The sequence below is a fragment of the Dromaius novaehollandiae genome, chromosome 5 (assembly GCF_036370855.1).
Source record: "Dromaius novaehollandiae isolate bDroNov1 chromosome 5, bDroNov1.hap1, whole genome shotgun sequence".
Classification (NCBI taxonomy): domain Eukaryota; kingdom Metazoa; phylum Chordata; class Aves; order Casuariiformes; family Dromaiidae; genus Dromaius; species Dromaius novaehollandiae.
In genome coordinates, this window is record NC_088102.1 from 64,978,950 (window position 1) to 64,995,898 (window position 16,949).

Consider the following 16,949-nt stretch of genomic DNA (forward strand, 5'->3'; position numbering starts at 1 on the left):
CTTCGTTTTTTCTTGTGTTGATTAAAGATAATGAAAAGGCCCTTCTGTCTGTCCCCAAGATGCAGTACAAACAGCAGCAGCTGCTGGATTTGGGGGCAAGGGGGAAAAGGCACCACAGACCCCTGCTGCTGCTGCTACGGCAGCCAGGCTGCTCGCAGTTTCAAGACTGTGGCCGACCTCCGGCAGCAGCCTTGGTGCTGCTCCAGTGAGGGCTACTGGGGAGGCTGGCAATCCCCAGGAGCCCCGCTGAGCTTGACATAAGCCTCTCGCCCGCCCGGGTCATGAGCCAGCTCTGCTGCCTGCCCCAGGGGCGGCTCAGTCCAGCCCGGCAGCCACAAGGACACCGAGGCCGCCCCAAATTACAGCTCTGGGCTTCGGCTTCCCACGCCAGGGCGGCGAGACCTCTCCTCGGCGGGAAGCACTGAGCAAGGTCACCGGGCAGATTTCAAAATAATCAAAACAAGAACCGTCTCCTAAAGAGCAAAAGGGCAGGGCGATGAGGAGGGCGCAGGGGGAAGACGTGCTCCCACGGAAGGGCTCTCACAAGTCCCTTCCCCAAGCTCCCACACTTGCCACTTTTTTCTTCATCCTTCTAGAGCAGCCACGTTGGCCTGGCTGTAACTCAAGAGGCTAATTCCCCCCCACCCCTTGCAGTATTTGTTAAGAAAAAGGAGGAAAGGGCAGAACGTATTTGAAAAAGCTTTCTGCCTGCATCTCCTTGAGCAAAGCCAACATGCCTGAGACACTACTGCCATCACAGCTACAAGGACTAGTACTACATAAAAACAAATAAATCAGTGACCCAAGGCCACACTTGCTCAGCACAGACTTCACAGCCTTGCTGCCAGCTTTCGAAACAGAAAAACTTGATCCAAACACCCAGACGGCTTTGGATCGTACCCGGGGCCTGTAGCACACCTCGTGTCCTGGCATTTCGCAACGGCACGCCAGGCAGGGCTCCAGCTGCCCTGGCTCACAGCTCGGGCAAGCGGCACCAAGGGAAGGGCCAGTCCGGGACAGGATCATCTGAGAGATGCAAGCCAGCTAGGAGAGCTCCCCTCCACAGGGGCGTCACAGGGGCCGGGAAAAGAGGGGCCGGGAAGGGGAGAAGAGAGGACGGCATTAAAAAAATAGTAGTTCTGTCACATACTACATACAGGGCTTAAAGATTAGTGTGTGCTCCTGATGGTGGTTTTGTGGGAAGCTTTTCTTTTTTTTTTGGGGGGGGGGGGGCTAATTCATGTGTTACATTACCCCAAGCTGACAACTCTAGCCAAGCGTTACGGCAGGCCAGCAAGCCCCGCCGATCCCCCTCTGCACGTTCTGCTTGCCTGGGCACTCTGATGCCTCCTTGGTGACAGCGCTGGGGACCGCGGGACACGCTCTCCTGCTAATGCGCATACATAACTCCTAGTAATGCTGTTCACCACAATTACCCGGGCAAATCAAGGAAGAGCTTTTTTTTGGTCCACAGCAGCTATCCCTTCATGGGAAACAGTAATTTCACGCAGACTAGTCCCTCAGTCTTTCACTACGCGCTGGAGAGGATGGCTAACGTTTGTGTGCTAGTGCTATTGCCAGCCCTGTTTACTCACAGAAGCTTCAGAAAACGACATCCAAGAAGTAGCTGCTTGTAGTCAGCCGCAGAAGGCAAGCACAAAGGAATAAAATACATGACTGGCTTTGCAGATTAGATTCCCATCACTACTTCAAAAGACTCAAATGCACCGATTTGCATCTTGCAAGGTGACACACATTCAGATTTTGCAAGGAACCTTTGGCATTTGTAGGCCCCATGGCGTTTCCTTGCATGGTGCCGGGTTCCTAACCCACTTTGGTTCATTTATGAAAACCCCAGCCCCAGTAGCTAATACCCTCAAATCTGCATGCTATTTCTGGGGCTGTCACCACCTGTGTAAGTTCGGACAAAGCCAGAATTTTCTGAGTGACTCATCCCTAACAACTGGGAGCAACACGAAGCTCAGCTCCTGTTCCAGCAGCAAGGTGAAAGAGTACCCCTAGTGTTCGGGTGCTCAGCCTTGAAATTTGGCCAGGCTCTCCAACTGGAGGGACAAGCTCTCATTTTAGAATATGCCCTTTACTTACCTGGCATCTGTCTTCTCCTTCTGGATAAGGACCCCCATTGCAGTCTGCTTATCTGAACATGCCTCCAAACAGTCCCGTTACCACAGCGTAGCGTTACCCCTCGCCAGCAGTCATTGCTAACCACCTTACGATGTAAATATGCTCAAGATGGTTTATACCAATGCATCCTCCTCTGCATTTGCAATGGGTTAACGGCACTCCCAGTCACCTAGAGGTGCTCAAATGACAAGCAAAACTCAAGAGGGTATGGTAACTCAACAGCCTGTGATGCTTGGTAGATCTCTTATGAGAGCTGCGTGTCTAAATTATTCTGTCGAGTGCTTCAATATCCATGGAGAGAAAGTACAGTATAATGCAAGGAGTTGTTATAATTCACTCTTTTGTGCACAAGATGCTACATTACCTTAGATTAAATGCTACTTGAGAATCACACAGACGGAGGCTGGGAGACGTCTCTGGAGACCGTCTAGCCCAACCTCCCTGCTCAAAGCAGGGTCACCTAGAGCTGGTTGCCCAGGACTGTGTCCAGTTGGGTTTTGAATATCTCCAAGCAAAGAGACACCACAACCTCTCTGGGCATATTTTTCCAGTGTTCAAACACCCTCACAGTAAAAAAGTTCCATGACAGCAACTTTATAAAAACAGTATAATTTGTTAACTGAATTCACCCCAGACATTAAATTTCTCGTCTTAGAAGGTCAGGAGACCAGCAGGTTTGCCACTAACCTCCTTCTGCGTGAACACAGCACATCCTTTTACTTCTCTGGCCTTTTGTTTCTCTTTGAACCCACCTCTCTAAATGTGTTCTTCATGTCAGGGTTTGCCACCACGTGCACATGCTAAGTAGTAGAACTTATTTTGCCAATAACAACGGAAATCTCTTGTTGATTTTAGCCACAATCATAATATACTTGTCTTCATTTCTTCTCTGGAATACTAATAACTGGAGGGCAAGTTTAATTTAAATCCACAGAGGCGCATGTGGAGTGCAGCACCCAGCAGCACATATGTAGTCGATAACATGCTTGAACAGTCTGACCAAGAGAGTACTTGCAGCAGACCATTCATCAAGACTTTATGTTCTAGCAGATGATATAAATTTAATGATGAAAAATAAAAGCTTAAAATGCTAGATAGTAGCAGCAGCTGATGGTGCAAAAAAAATCATGAAAGCCTGTCACCTAAACTTCATCATACCCTGGAAAAAAATCTTCCTGGAGCAAGGCAAGCAGAGCCAGGTATTAATAATGCAGCAGTGCTAGCTGGGGAAAATGGCTGGCTTGTAAAAGCAATTCCACCTCTGAGGGTCCAGGAAATGGAAACTCAACAGGATCAGCAATGCTTACAGCCTCCTGCTAAGATGACTCCTTTAGCAAGCCAGAAAATAACCTGCAAACAGTTCACGGTTTGCACTTCTGCAGCACACTATGTTTTTGCAGTGTCCAGTCTGAGGGAGAAACAATGTAATTATAGAGCAGGTGTAAATTGTGCAGGCAAGGTTCCACAAAATGCCCATCATAGATCTTTCAGAGCTTGTTCTAGATTTACAGGACATGGCATTAACACAAAGCTCAGGGTGGTTTTCACTGCAACATCATCTGCTATCCTAGGGTAACTACTGACCCTGTTGGGTACACAGATTCTTCACTTTGTGATTTTTGTGATTACGGCTTTTGGGGATACGCTTACTTTTGGGGATAGTCCGTTTTGCAATTTTCCTGTGATTCTAGCTGGTCCAAACATGTTTTGCTCTTGAGTTATCTGGTTGGCTATGCTTAGACTCTAAGTGCAGCTCTGTGGCGTTAAACCAGGAACTGGAATGAAAGGCAAAGCTGTCTGAAGTAACAGAAAAACAGCTGGATTCAGCATCACCCCTCACCTGTTTTGTTCCCTGCTCTTTCACACAAGGTAACAGCTCTTATCCAGCTATCTCAGAAATAAATTGTAAGGATGAGGTTGTCAATACCAACTTAAATCCATGTAAATTGCTTTGAGCATAGGAAGCACTAAAACGCCGAGCAGCTTCTCTGCTGCGGTGCCCAGTGGTACCCTTTAAATGTCTTGGCAATTTACAAAGATGCGGAAAGGATGAAAGCTCTGAGGGTTGCTTTTCTTTTTTAATGGGCCGCATAAGAACTGTTTACGCCAAAGATGTAGCACGCAGACTCTTGAAAAAATGAAATCTCTATGGCTAAACACCCCCAAATAAAACTAACTGCTCCATACTAGCAGTGTGTTACATAAACGGTTTGCTGTGGGTGCTCCCCATCACAATTAAACAAAGAAAAATGAGGAGGAAGAGAAAATTGGTCCATCCATGGAAGACCTCTCTCCAGGGCTACCAGGTGACAATTTCTTTACTGTAGATCCCTCTAGCAAGCTGGATTATTTTGTACTATGACATTATTTGCTGAGCTTACCTCCCATTTTATCTGGCTTGCTCACTGCTCTATTACAAGTGAAGGTTTCTGTCGTGCTGCACACCCTGCAGCTCAGCAGCAGAGAACAGCCTTGCAGCACGCGAAGCGAGCGTGCTACACGGGCCGCCAGGTGTATGTACCGTGGTGCTCAGATGCGGGTGTCACTGTGCAGAGCCACGCAGCCCTGAGGAAAAAACAGTCCAGCCGCTGTGTTTATTTTCTTGACAGGAGCTGAACAGAGAGCAAACATGAGACTCCCAGAGAAAGATAATGCAATTTTTCTAGTTATAATTAAACAAGCAGGATATGCCCCACTGCTTATTTACAATCCAATTCACTTGTGTACACCCAGTGCTCTGGAGCACACTCGCAGATAGCCCACCCTCCTCTGCTGTCCCGGCCCTGCTACCACGCGCCCGGCAGTACATCACCGCTAAACCCTGCGCTGAGCCTCTCCCTGGCTCTTTGGCATTCCCATGCTCCACTCTACGCTGCTAGAAATTACGCTGAGGCTTCAAGGAAAATTAAGGAGAGGGAATCTGTGCATCACTCAGAGTCATACAGCGGTTTACCAAATGCAGAACTTCTCACATCGTTGCACTACATCGATTTGCCATGTCAGTGCCTGTAACTGCCCTGTGTAGGGCGTCAGGAGAAGGTGGATGGTGTCAGGCAGAAGGCATCAGAAATGAGAGGATGGAGATGGGGGCAGGTGGCTGAATGTCTGTGTTGAAGACAGGGGGTCTGGGAGGTTTGAGGGCTGTTGAGGGGTTGCAGCTTCCAGTGGACTTGGAGGGACACTGCAGAGCACTCACTCTGGGGCATACAGTTGCAGCAGTGCTGTCCCATTTCCATGACCCCTTCTCTCCCCAACTTCTCCTATTTCCATTTAACAAGGATTAACAAAGCTACAGCATGCTGGGAAAATATGGGACTTTTCCAGACACTGAGTAGGAGGGTCAGCCTGCCTCAGACTTGGTGGAAGATCAGTGCCGTGTTCTTCTGATGCCTTATTAGTGAGATACGTGAGCTCCGGCTCTGATATTAAGCTTGGATTCTTCTGCTAATTTCTTGAAGTGATCATCGTGCTGGCAAAGTGCCAGCAGTGAAGTTTGTGCCTTTTTGCTACCTGCTGTCAGATGCCCTAGTTTTGGCTAGTAAAAAACTAATGCCAGCTGTAACCTAATAAAAGAAAACGCCTTGGACTTTGCATGCATAACCAAAACCTGTCTGAATGACACTATAACCCTGCTGTTACAGCATTTGTTCTCCTACAAATATATATAGTTCAGCATGAAATGAGGAGGAGAGAATAAGATACAGGCATCTTTCTTGCACAGGCCTAGAAACACACAGAAGCCAGTACTTTGGGGCTAAAGCCAACACTGTCCACTTGCTGTATGACTTCTGAAGTGGGAGTTGATTAGCACTTACGGTACGTGTATCTTTGCTTTAACGCAACCTCTCTCTTCCCCTGAAAAATCAACAATTGCCAAAATCCCCCAGGGAACTGGCTGCTTTCCTCAGTCGCTGTGAGGATCACTGGCATTACCCAGCCCCGAGAGCACCCGGGATTTCACTGCCTGCGTCACTGATGGTACTTCTTGGCAGTCCCCGATAAATACGGGACATCGTGTTCTGCCCTCAGAAGACCCCTAGCATTTGAGTCAGGAACCTAATTTAAAGGACAGGTTTTCCCCTGCCATGAAGGACCAGTATTTCCAGGTGGCTCTATGAATTTGAGTGCATATTGCCTGACAAGAGAAGGCAGTGGAGAGCAGGAGAAGAAAAAAAAAAAACGGGGCTTATTCCATGTTCCAGTCCTCAGGCCTGATAAAAACCAAGTATTTGACAGCCACTCTTCAGCAGGGAGGGAACGCAGCAGACTGCTGGGTTAGGGTAGTGGTTTAGAAGGTGTGCTTCTAACCATATATTCGCATGCAGCAGACAAACTCCGTAAAGCAGTCAAAGAAAAAACATACAGAGATAAGAAATGGCTTACTTCTCTTTCCAGATTTAAAAAGAAAAAAGAAAGTGCATGCAATGTTTTGTAAATATAACCCTCTGTGACAAAGGTGGCTATGACGAATATCTTGATATCCAAGTTAAAAGGACAGCCTGCCAAGAAAATTGTGATCATCCAGTTCATAAAGTCCTACTTTAGCTATTTCCATAGGACCTATTCTGCGTGCTGCACATGGCCAAAACTTTTAGGAATTTACCCCAAATAAAGCCAGTGAGTAGACTCACGAATGCAGTATAGGCATGTACGGTTTGTCCTTGCTTTCCCACCAGTCTCACCACTCACTAATAACTACTTGGGAATTGATTTCCCATGGGGCTAATTACCTTTAATTGTGATATTCCCATTATCTCACCAACCTCATTTACCACCATAATTTGGTCTGATGTGGACATTGGGGAGATAAAACATACACGCTATATTTAATTTTAAGCCCATGGTTGAAAGCTATTCCCTGAATATGGTCCTAAATGCAATATTAAAGTGCTTTGCTTGAAAACTGCTCGATTTAGGGTCACGATGAGGATAAAAACCAAACAAAGCTATGTCTTGCAAGCTTCATTGCTCAACTATGTTCTTTTAAATAAATTACAAGTCCACAAATTAAATTGTGAAATGAAGCCCATATCTTTTAACAGCCTCCCCAGTTCTTTAAATAATGAGTCAGGGAAAAATAAGTGAGTAAGCCCTGTCCTTTCTGGAGACATGACATCCTTAGCGGTGCCCACGGAGGAGCGTTCTAATTCTAGTTTAAAACTAGCATGAAACGGGCAGCAGACCTGTGTTTTCTGAATGGCCCTAGACTCAAATGATGTCTCGCAGGCTAAAGCCACCAAAGACTGATGTTTGCATTTTCTTTTACCGTCCCATTAAGCTGTACCATTAGTGCAGCAAATGAATAGAAGCATAAGCCACAGTGCTCTGCTATTCAGAGGCTGGCTGGCTCCTGCCCTACTTAAAACCTCTATCTTAACACAATTTTCAAAGAAACACACTTAACGAATCATGTTTAGCAATGCCTGAATGCTCACTGACTTTGGAGCTTAAAAGCAATACCTTCTCTCAAGAGACTTTTTTGCCATTTCTGCCTTCCACACTATGTCCTGGGGTTTATTTATTTATTTATTTCCTAGAAACATGTACGTTGCACTGGCAGGGGGAATCATCTCTGTGACTCAGTCTTCACCATCCACAAAATGGGAATTAACACTAACATATCCCTTTGGTAACTCATGTCTCCCATGGGAAGAACTACGTAATGCCCAGCTACTACTGTTGTCACTGACTCCTGGGAAGGAAGGTGCAGAACACTGTCGTCTTCTCCCCTCCCCAGCTACCTCTTGTTCTCCCCTGATATTAGCTCAAAAACCTGCAAGCAGTCAAGTGCAAAAAGTTACTAGCTGAAAATCTTAGAGGCCAGTTCTGCAATTTGACTCAACATTGGAAATAAGTCCCACTGGACTGAGGTTTGTGTTAGCAGCTCTGATGGCTGGATCAGGCCCTAGCTGACAGTGTACAAGAAAAGCGCCAAAGTAATAGGCATCACTGAAATTAATATGCACTACCACCAAACTTTCAGACAAAATGTTTCGCGCTGAGCTTTTACTCGGTAATCCTGCTGCCTTGTTACCTTGCTCCAGGTAGAGAAAGCAACAGCAAGAGCAACAGCAGCAGCGCCAGCAGGACCAGAGGCCAGAAGCATCAAAGCCAGTGGAGTTTTTCCAACCACACAAGCTTTCCATTTAGCAACTGATTTTCAGAGATGATCACCAAAAACCAAAACCAAACAGTGATCTACAAAAGTTGCAGGGAAAGGAGTAGAGAAAATCACTAATGTATTGTTTTCCAACCACTACAGATTTTTCTATAATTTTAGTGTAGTTTGCTTGCATTTGATGTTCTTTTTACACAGAAACACTCTTATTTAAAGCACTAAAGCCCATCATAACAGATGAAAAAAGCCAGTATTTTCTGACATCTGGTAAGCAGCCTCACACATCTGAGATTCTCCAAAGCATCGATGTCAAAAAGTGCCAGGAGCATACCCTGTGCAGCAGGTTTTTGGCAGTCTCAGAATTGGAGGGACCCTGTGTAGATAGTAAAGGTGTAAAGCTAGTCTCGCTCCCGGTCCGAGGGGCAATGTGAGCCGTGGCAGGCATGGGGCAGGAGGGGCGAGCAGCCCCACCGCATAGCGGGCTGGGCTGGGGCGCTCCGCGGAGCGATGCGGGCACCCTCAGGCACAGGCCTGGCCACAGGCAGCCTGGGCAATGCCAGATGCATGTTCTGGACAATGATGTGAAAGACAGGTGAAGCCCTCATTTAAATATGGTTTCTATTTTGACATACTCTCTTTTTGAGCGAGTTATAGTCATAATAATTAGATTTTGTTTCCCCTTCTTTTCCCAGCATCGCAGAGCACCTGGTCATCTCTAGCCTGACCTTGGTGATATTTAGAGGGAAAGTATCTATGGCAAATTTTCCTACTTTTAGATTGCTGAAAATTTTGCAAAGAGCTCTGAGCAAGGTACATCAGGGTACCATTCTACCCAACAAGCTTTACTAGAAAAATAAAAATAGAACAAGCAAACAGATCACATCAGGTAGCCAAAGACAAACAAAAACCTATCCTGCTAATGAAGTAATCTGTAACTAGATGTTTCCACCATTCTGGAAAGAAAAAAATACATCTCACCTTCACCTGGATCCCCTCAGCCCTTGCTCTATGCACAAGCCTTAGTATGCTGCAGAGCATGTGCAATTCAGAAGTCTTGTGCTGTCAAGCGTAGAGCATGCCAGGATAGGGAATCATCTCACTCAGTTCAAGAGATTTTGGCTTCTTTGGTTGCCAAGCAGCAGAGCGCTGCTGAGCACAGCGCCGCGTTTCCTTGTTTTCAGCGCTTGCTGCTGCCCGCGTGCATGCGCACTGCTCCTCACCTGGCCTCTCCACGCCGAGATCCCGGCACCGAGACAAAGGGAAACCGCAGCGTGGAACAGGAGAACAAAAGCACGCTCTCATGCTCGGCCTGGCAAAATAAACCCCTGCTTCCAACCTCTTGCTCTTACTAGTATAATCACCCCTTAAACTTTGACCACGGATGGCACCTCGGCATCTCCAGCTGAGCAGCTGGCCAGCTGTGCCGTGCTGCCAGCAGCAGCTAGCTGCGAGCTGCTTCAGGTATTCATTCCCGCAGGAGCCGGAGTCGCTGCAGTACTGAGGAGGCTCCTGTTGAGGGCAATTTAGAGAATTTAGTATTTGTGCTGCAGTGCACCCAGGAAAAAAAGGCAATCAGCTCATCTAACAACAGCTTCTGTCAATCCATTGGCTGGAATGAAAGAGATGCCTCATTTTAAAGCCATCTACCCACTTTAAACAATTTAGACACGCCACCTTCACCCTGTTTTGTATTTGCTTTCTCACAACTGTAGTCTTTTTCTGGGTGGGAGAGTGGAAGAAAAGGGTTTTGTCTTCCAAGATACAGACCGGCTTTGCACCAACACTGTTTTTAACCCCGCAATACGCAGCCCTCCCATGGTAAGGAGAACTCGTTGCCTTCTCAGAAGGCACCAGCCTATTTCTGCTTTTGAAATAGCAGAAGGACCCAAGAACAAATGTCGAACACCCCTCCCCTCGCACATGCACATGGGCAGATGAGGAAGGGATCCTGGAACTCAAACTCAGTGACTACACGAAGAAAAAAGCACCACACACACACACAGAGGAAGGGCGAAACAAGGCAGCCATGGCAGTGTCGAGCAGTGACAGACTGCATTGGAGACCAAGACCTCCTAGTCATAACAAAACGAGGCAGGTTGTTTTCCAGCTCCCGCTGCCACTATTCCTCAACAGTGCCAAGCGGCACAAGTTCTGCGGGCCATTTTCCACGCCAGCACTTTTGCCAAACGCCAACAAGCTACGAGGAAAGGGAGAGACTCTATCTGAATTTCTGTTTACAAGAATATGAGCTGAAGAGTCAACCAAACACCCATCTACAACTTAGAAAAAACACCTGTTATGAAATTCATGGGTCAGGCTGGGAGGAAACCCCAGTACTTCCTCCCCTTAGGAGGTCAGCGATTAACCCCTCTTCTTCATAATTGCTAATCTTCTGCCTTCCTCTACAAGAGCTTTCTCGGAAAATACAAAGCGAGACTGGTGCTAGCAACACTAGTAACAGCTGTCCCAGCTCTCCTTCTCCATCTTCAACCCAAACACCTTCTACTCTAGCTCTGCCTTTAGCGACTACCTCACTTCCAGGGTCCCTGGCCCACAGGATTAACGAAACCAGGCAACTTCCCAAACCTCTGCCAATAACAGCACCAGCTGGTATTTTCAAAGCCTAGAGAGGAAAATTTAGCCATGCGTCTTCCCTTAACTCTAAATGAGAGCTGGGAAGAGAAATCCTCTAGTTAGTGTTGAAAATATTTAACCCTGGAGAGCAAGTCAGGAATTCAAGCCCACTTATCAGAGCATAACACCGTAATAAATGCGTTGCATGACACTTATTGCATTCACGAGCCATTGACCCAGGCTAGATATTCTTTATGTTCAGGCAGCTCAAGTATCTCAGTACAGATCTGTGTCTGGCAGGAGATGGGGAGGGCTGGTAAGTACAGTGTATCTGTCACTTGCAGCAGGCAAGAACATCTTGTACTTGAGCTGCTTGTTGAGTAGGTTTGAAAGGCAGACAAACCGGCAGACTAATTAGGTTTTTAAAATGTGGTATTCAGAAGTAAAATCCTTATAACATGCTATGAACTTAAACATGTCAGTGCACAATACCAAATTATCCCCATCAAAAAAAACGATAACATTGAAGCTTCAACTCAATGTTAGAGAAAGAGTTAATATTCAAATTAAAAATAGTCCAATCTAAACTGAGCTTTAAAAAATTCCAGTGTTCCCTTCGTTATTCGTTAGGGAATCATGACTAAAACCAAAAGACACCTGCAGGCTAGAATAACTGCAGCTAAGAAGACAGAATAAAACAGCTCACTACATTCATCTTTGCTAAGCAACGGAGTAAAGAGGTAGCAAAGTAGTTTGCACCAATCTGAAGGGCATCCTGACCAAGGAGGGAAAAGCTGAGTGAAGCAGAGAGGCACATAAATAGGAGTGATGGGACAAAAGACAAAGATGAGGCTGGATATATTCCACTCTGGAGTTCTCCCTCAAAGGAAGAGATGCCCATCCCATATACACTTCTGAATAACCCTGGAAAGGCCTCACAGTTGCAGCAGGATGTACAAAAGATGTCTTCTATCATTTCTAGTTTCTAAGATTTATCAGAATGATATCTCACCTGATATGTCAAAAACTTGAAGAAACATTTCTATTTTACTAACCAGTTTGCTCATCTTTAATACTAATGGAAGTTGTGCATGCACACAAAGAAAAAATTTATTGGGAGTTTCTGAGCAAGCAGAGTGACTCATGCTGATGGTCATTACACACCAAGAGGACTGATCTCATGCTCACAAGCAAGTATATGCTGCTTGGAGAAAATAAGCCAGGCACTTTCAAAATCCAATGGCTGTGTTAAATCCCATGACACCTGCTTAAATATTTGTAGGGTTTTAAAGAGAGCTTCTCTGCCTTGCCAGTCCTCCACACCTGAAAGAGCTGTATACGACACAGCCGAGATGCTGCTGAAGGTGAGGAAAGAGGCAAAGAACAAGCTGGGTTAACTTCTGTTCTCTCTCCACCTGCAGTTGAGATTTCTCTATCCCCATTACTTATAATAGTCCCTTGCTAGTCCTTCTTCACATGGTCTGGCAGCACTGCTGATGCCACCACTCAAAGCAAACGTAGGTCTGAAGGACCTTGCTTACAACTCAACTTTTCAGAAACTCAGCATCTTAGTTGGTTTCAGCCTGTAGGATTATTGCATAATTATTGACAAAACATGATTATAACACAAGAAAGGATGAAGGCAGCAGGCACCATGCATTTCTGCAGAGCTGCGTTCAGCTCCCCTCCCAGCGACATGCCCTCTGTATGCCCCTGAATGAGCCACCCGTGCAGGGGAGGCACCCCCAAGTTAGCAGAGGAGGATTCGGTGCGGCAGATCGCGCTGGCTCGGGCACAACGGCATGGTTACCCTACTGCCAGACCCAACTCCCTCCATGCATGTGCAGCTCTGATGACTGTGGAGTGCCACGTCCCAGCACGTCCTCCTTGGAGCCTCGAGCAGCTCAGTCTCAGCATGGTGCTCCACTGAGAGGACACATTGCCAACATGTTTTTGCCGTACAAGGGTGTCTTCTCCTTTGCACATTCAGACAGTGGCGCAGTTTGAGAGAGGGAGTGTGGATGGGGGAGAGGAACACAGCAGCGCGTAGCCCTGGTGCGGTCCATCCTAACAGCTAGGCATCCTGAGGCATGGGCGCAGGGCAGCACTTGGCCTTCACTGCTCATCCACACCAGCACACAGTAGTGTGTAGACCTGTCCTATAACTGCATTTAACATGTAGTTCCTCCAGCAATAAAATCAAGCCACCTACACTGAATTAGGAAATTCTTAAAGTATTTGTTAACTAGCAGGCATTGCCACAAGTTATCAGCAAAAAAAAAAAAAACCAAAAAACAGCCTACTAAGCGATGATGCATAGGCCACCCATGCTTTAGGACCAAGAAATTGCACATATTATCCCAGCAATAAAAAGTTATTGGGCTATAAATAGTAACAGATCCACTATTAGTTTTAGGAAAGACAAACCAAAGAATATGCTTGTTTGCACAAGTTGTAGCTGATCTTATTTGGTAAGCCTATAAATGTCCTAATTTGGTTTTAAAAGTAAAATCAATTGTAAATTTATTTAGACCAATTTACCTGCCTGCCTGCTGTACATCACTGGGCCTGTATTGATTGTTTGAGATGGAACTCATTCCAAATTGTATTGATTTAATTCATTAGCAAATTTTTAGCAAAACTTATTCTGTGGTTTCAGGCCAGAAATATGTAAGGCTCCATTTAAAGACTGTAGGACTGGAAGGGGGGTTGGAGAACAAATGTTAGGGTTTCTTCAAGGATTAAGATCTACCACCAGTAATAATATGAATCATCTATTCCACAGAAAAGAATCACTTTCCAAACCATAAACAAGAAAAAACTATGAGTGAAAAAGCCTAGATATCTTGACAGGCGGGAAAAGCACAGCTGAAGATAAGAATGTACATAAATAGCACAGTATATTGGTCATCATAATAGACAGTAAATTTGTTTTTTGGATGTATGGATTTCAGTGCCTAAAATAGATCAACAATTTATAAAATATCTTAAAATCAACAGATCGTGAGTAGATTTGTCTGGCTTTACAGCAAGGCGGTTTAGCTGCATTTGTTACCTTGGTAACTGAAGGTACCTCAGTTACCATGACTACTGCTTTTTTAAAATACGGTTGGCAATTCCTCACCCCCCCAACTTTTGTGACTATTCTGAAAAGGAAAAAAAAAAATCCTAGTACTATGTCAACTCTTGTATTGAGACAAAAGGTCTGTAAAATGCACATTTTCTCAGCCCACAGGACCATGTTAAGCATAAGCTAATTTTTCTGCTGCGAATCCTTAACTTAGACCCTCTGTCATGAAGAGCTTGATCATTACATACCCAACACAACACTCACAATGCTCAGTCCTTCACATCAGGAAACATCTGTACTGCTCTCTGCAAGGGACGCTGCAGAAACGCACTCACACCACGACACAGTTCCTCTGCGCATCACGTTGTCCTACAGCGGGGCAGCTGCTGGGTTGGTTAATAAAACATGGGAACAGAAGTCAGAAATCCCGGGTTCTTGTTTCTGACACTCAGGAGGTGGTGACAGGGAGTGCGCTCATGTCCCCGACTCCAGGCAATGGAGTAAGCTGCCTCAGCTGTAGCAGACAGGCTTCCTACAGAGTCCAGAAAGGACAGCTTTATGCAAGAGACAGTTTACTACACTCAGATCAGCATCCTCTGAATTACCCTGATGTTAGAGGGGCATTTACATTGCAAAGGTGCAAATAATGTATTTAGGGAAGTTGCTTGCACCCGATGCATCAAAAAGGGAGAAGGGCTCTTCCACCTTTTTGGAAAGCTCTGTGCACCTGGATCTGAAGCATAGGGCATTCAAGGAAGACACTTCAGTGGGAAGCTGCCTCTTCCTCCTCACTGAGATCACGTTCCAGATTAAATATAAAAATATTTCAAGTTCTGATTGAAGGGGAATCCCCCCTCCAACTTTATTTTGCATTTGCCATCTTTTAATTACCCAACTAGCTCTATTTTTTTAAATCATCTCTTAATTTTGTGTGTCTGGGCAGCATATGACATTGTCTTGTACATAGTCCATGCCCTAAGTAGGCCTTTGGCAGCACACAGTTTCCACTAATCACTAAAGAACTAGAAATGGAGTAGGTGAAAATAAAACCTGTGCACTGCATGCTATTTTCCATCCTCGCTGGCTAATGGAACGCTTTGTTTGGACGCGAGTCTCCGCTTTCTCCTTTCTTCTTCGACTTCATCCCTAGCTCCCCTTCCCCCAACTCTTTGCTTCCTGCAGCTGATTGAATTTACCTTACTTGCTACCCACAATTCTATGAATTGCTTTTTTCAAGCAAGTCAGCATTACAGACCATTCTTTATTTTTAAAGCTATTTCTAAACAGACTTTTGTATATAACCATTTGCTCAAGCTCTTCTTTAAGCAAAGAACGGCATGCTGCATAAAGGACACAGGACAGCAGTGTTATCTTGCATTAGGGAGAGAAAATACAAATCACCCAGATGTTCTCAGGGAGAAACTACATTCTTGAAATCAATGTGCTTCAAGTACCAGCTCATTTTACCAGCTTTCCCAGTATTTTTAGGCAGTTTTGTGCTAGTATGTGGCAACACCTGCTAGGGAAAATTTCCAAAAGTGATTAGTGATTTCTGGTGAGTCACAGTAAATGTGTCTCCAAATTGAAATCTCTTTAAGGGCCAGATTTTCATAGGCTTGCAGTCTGATCTGGTTAAAATACCCAATAAGAAGCCTCCATGTTGAGGGTTGCAAAGACTCAGGTCAAAATATTAAAGTCAATAAAAAATGTGGCTTACTCACATTTTGTGGAAAAAATGTCACCCTCCTGTAATCGAGCGTGGCCATTTCTAGAGGTACTGATGTGACTCAATTGCACAAATAACAACAATAACAAAAAATCGTAAAGCCTACACAGATCTCCAGTACTAACCCTCCACTCTTTCTGCCTTCCCCTGTGTGCTGTGTGTTGGGACTCACCGTACTGCAGTGTTAAAGAGAAGAATGCAGCTGAAGACAGGGCTGCAATTTCATGACATTGACTCTGTAAACAAACATCCCAGGGAAGTGTATCATGGCCAACAGGTACACAGCAACCCAGCAACATCCAGGCACTCAGAATCTGATGGTCTTACCCACCCATCCGGAAATCTGAACATTAAGACATATACTTCAAAAGATAACCCCTAATCTTGCCCCAGACAGATACCCTGATACTGGCAGCTGTGCTGCCAAGATTAGAACAACATACTTGAGAACAACATACTTTCACCACATCTATGGAACAGAAATATTATCTACTTGCTTTGCCTTACAAAACAATTGCAAAGATTGGTTCATTAATTAACATTTCAATAGCACTTTCAAGGCATAAATTGCTCCACGCTGTTAAATGCTACCTAATATTTTGGGTTCTTTATAGCACAGGTGGACACACAGCATTCAAAAAAAGCTATTTCAAGTGAAGGATATTTCCTTTATCTTGGAGGATAAGATTCAGAAACTAAGTTGGTTCTTTAACCAGGGCTTACATCATGCCTGCATGTATGCTTGAATTAAGCAAAGAAATGCAGACACACCAGATAATACAGCCAGAATGCTGCAAGTAATAAAATATGAGAGGTCCCTGTTATTCTACAAGATGCTGAGTGTACTGCAGGATTCAAGCTAAACACACTTGCATAGTATCACCAACAAACTTCTTAAAATATCATAAATTCATTTCATTTTATGTGGAAAACAATTTTCTCCTTGGGTTCAGGCTATAACTTACCTACATTTCTTTTCTAATCCTTTCAGCTACTTGATTTAACCTTGACTGCACATGGGATTGTCTTTGGCAGAAGCATTTTCCTTGGTGCTTACATAATAGTAATGGTAGAAGGTCCCCTTCTCTCAGAAAGGCTGAGCATTTTGAAGCCTCATCCAAAAAAGGCTTAACTATAGCAGTTAATGGAGAGCACTCCTCAACAAGACAGCACCTCTCACAGTATTACCAGCAAAGCATGGCTGAGAGCCCTTTTAAACTGCTCAGAGCAGGGCAGCAACAGCATGTGATTAACCCTGCGGCATCCCAGGAGAGTCTGTGTAAGAACTTCACAGATGCTAACACTGATGCTCGTTT

At 45.1% G+C, this 16,949-nt stretch overlaps 1 protein-coding gene and 1 long non-coding RNA gene across 8 annotated transcripts in view; one reads left to right on the forward strand and one right to left on the reverse strand.

Moving 5' to 3' along the window:
• The window catches only part of KCNC1 (potassium voltage-gated channel subfamily C member 1), a 107,910-nt gene that overhangs the window by 58,338 nt on the left and 32,623 nt on the right, over window positions 1–16,949 (forward strand). The gene's annotated exons all lie outside the window — the stretch shown is intronic.
• The window catches only part of LOC112978971 (uncharacterized), a 55,916-nt gene that overhangs the window by 29,600 nt on the left and 9,367 nt on the right, over window positions 1–16,949 (reverse strand). The window lies entirely within an intron of this gene.